The sequence below is a fragment of the Choloepus didactylus genome, chromosome 4, assembly GCF_015220235.1.
Source record: "Choloepus didactylus isolate mChoDid1 chromosome 4, mChoDid1.pri, whole genome shotgun sequence".
Taxonomy (NCBI): Eukaryota; Metazoa; Chordata; class Mammalia; order Pilosa; family Megalonychidae; genus Choloepus; species Choloepus didactylus.
The window spans coordinates 191,052,392-191,055,490 of NC_051310.1; the positions used below are offsets into that span (position 1 = coordinate 191,052,392).

At 38.2% G+C, this 3,099-nt stretch overlaps 1 pseudogene; it reads right to left on the reverse strand.

Annotated features, from left to right (window-relative positions):
- Positions 1-527: 527 nt before the first annotated feature.
- On the reverse strand, positions 528-1,470 carry LOC119533061 (annotated as a pseudogene).
- Between the last annotated feature and the right edge of the window lie 1,629 nt (positions 1,471-3,099).

Genomic DNA, 3,099 nt, shown 5'->3' on the forward strand with positions numbered 1-3,099 from the left:
ATTTATTTGATTTTTTGTACTATTTTGAGTCCCTTCTCATTTACTTCCTTATATATTTCAGATTTTTGCAGAGAGGGTACCATGGGACTTAAGTATAACATCCTACATCTATAACAATCACTTAAGTTTAAATACCAATTTAACATCGGTAGCATACACAAGCACTGTTCCTAAAACCTCAATTCCCCCAAAATTTTGTTGTACTTTTTACAAATTATATTTTTGCAAATTGTGTGTCCTAAATCTTAGATTTATCATTATTTCTATGCATTTGCATTTTACAATGGGTAACAACTAAGTGAAGTTAGGTACAGAAAATACAATACAGAAATACTGGGGTTTATAATTACCCATATAGTTACCTCTACTAGAAAACTTTATTACTTTATGCCTCTTTGATTCACTGTCTAGTGTCCTTTCCTATCAATCTGAAAAACTCTCTGAAGTATTGATTGTAGGGCAGGTCTAGTGGTGGTGCATATCTTCAGCTTTTATTCATCTGGGCATGTCCTAATCTCTTCATCACTTTAAAGACATTTTTTTTGCTGTCTGTCAGCTCTTAAAACATTTTCTCCCAATAACATTTTCTTCATTGCATTCTTTACTTCTGCATTTCACAGAGTATAAATCAGGGGATTTAACATGGGAGTGATAATGGTGTAAAAGACAGCCACCATCTTATCCTCTGAAAAGATAGTATTGGGTCACATGTACATGAAGGTACAGGGACCAAAAAAGATGACCACAGCATTGTGGGAGTCACAGATAGGCAGAGCTTTGCACCTGCCTTCTGCTGATTGCTTTCTCAAGGACATCAGTTGACAGTATAGGAGATTGGCCAGGTAACAAAGCTTCCCAGAGTGATGGCCCCACTGTTGGCTATAACAACAACAACAACATATGTGTCTGTGCAGGCAAGTTTCAGCAGAGGATGGACATCACAAAAGTAGTGGTCAAACACATTGGGTCCCCAAAAGGGTAACTGGACCACCATAGCCATCTGGATAATGGAATGTAAAAATTCATCTATTCAGGTTCCCAGTAACATGTTATTTCATCTGTTCCAGTCCATGATGGTCATATAGTGTAGGAGTTTACAGATGGCCACATAATGATCATAAGCCTTTATAGTAAGAATGAAGATCTCAGCACAAACAAAGAAATGTGACCCAAAGTGTTGCAACACACACCCCACATAGGAGATAGTTTTAGTCTTGGCTAATAGGTCAGCAATCATCTTGGGAGCTGTCACTGAGGAATACCAAATGTCCACAAAAGACAGACAGTTCAGGAAAAAATACATAGGAGATTTAAAGAGGTTGCCAGTGGAAACTGTCAGCATGATGAGGAGGTTCCCAGAAGAATGACTGTGTAGAAGAAAGAAAACACCATGAAACAAACTTTTGCAACCAATGGGTTCTGAGAAAGACCCCAGAAAATGAATTCAGTTACATTGTTTATATTTTCCATGGAATTAATGCAGCATGGTAAATTCCCAAGAGAAAATTAAATTATCTGAAAGAAAACATAAAAAGGAAAATAACATTATTTGTAATGATGAGCAAACATAAACACAATAGTGGATAATGGAAAAGGTGTAATTCCTGCTGCTTGGCACATATACTTAAAGAATTTGATGTTCATATATTCTGATCATCTTGTCTCCATATGACAGTCAATTCATTCACCCCAGTGGAGGAAAAAATGTCCAGAGAGATAATTCAAATCCTCTAACTTACCCACCTAAGAATCCCACCTCTTTCTCCTTTTTTTAAGATTTTGTCACCTATTTGGCTTTTCCCCTAATCTTTATTTAGTTGTTATTCTGTATAAGACAGCCTAATTTTGAAACCAACATGTGTTTGGGGATATGGTAATACTTCTATATCTGGAAAAGTTCACTTCTTGTTTGACATAGAAAAGAGAACATATGCCCTCATTTTCCCTTCTGAACACAGTCATGCCTGTCCATTGCATTCATCAGTGAGGACTCAATTAGTTGAGACTGAGTGACTTCTGCAGGTTATCCTACTTACAAAACTCAGGTCTTTGTGTATTTGAGATCATTCTCTTTAGTTGATCTCAAGCTTCTTATAGTCAGCATGTAGGATAGTATAGTATGAAGAGAACTAGGATTCTATAAACATTATATAAACCTCAGTAAACAGGCTATAATCTTGGTTGCATCACTTAAAATCATGGGACTTCTGTTTCCCCATTTGTACTATAAGAGAGTTTTTATTTCATTATCATCTATATCATTCTAAGAGTTATTTCTACCATGATATAAAATCACATGTCAGAGGCGGGGCAAGATGGTGGATTGGTGAGGTGTATGTTTTAGTTACTCTTCCAGGGAAGTAGGTAGAAAGCAAGGAATGTCATGGACTGGACACCACAGAGCAATCTGACATTGGACATACTTCATACAACACTCATGAAAACGTGGAACTGCTGAGATCAGAGAAATCTGTAAGTTTTTGCAGCCAGGGGAGCCGTGCCCCTCCTTGCCAGGCTCAGTACCATGGGAGGAGGGGCTGTGAGCACTGGGAAGGAGAAGGGAGAACTGCAGTGGCACCTCTTATTGGAAACTAATTCTACTGATCAAAACTCCAAACATAGATAGACTGAGACCAGACACCAGAGAATCTGAGAGCAGCCAGCCCAGCAGAGAGGAAATAGGCATGGCAAAAAAACAGCAAGACAAACTCAAAAATAAAAGCAGATGCTTTTTGGAGTTCTGGTAAACATAGAAAGGGGAAGGGCAGAGCTCAGGCCCCGCAGGCTCATTTGCAAAACCCAAAGAAAAACTGATCTCTCTGCCCCCTGGATCTTTCCTTAATAGCCCTAATTGCTTTGTCTCTTAGCATTTCAATAACGTATTAGATCTGCCAGGAGGGCCCTTTTTTTTTCTTTTTTTTTAAATTTTTTTTTCATTTTCTAAAACAATTACTCTAAGAAGCCCAATACAGAAAGCCTCAAGGACTTGCAATTTGGGCAGGTCAAGCCAAGAACAGAACTGAGAGCTCTGAGACAAAAGGCAATAATCCAGTGGCTGAGAAAATTCACTAAACACCACAACTTCCCAAGAAAAGTGGG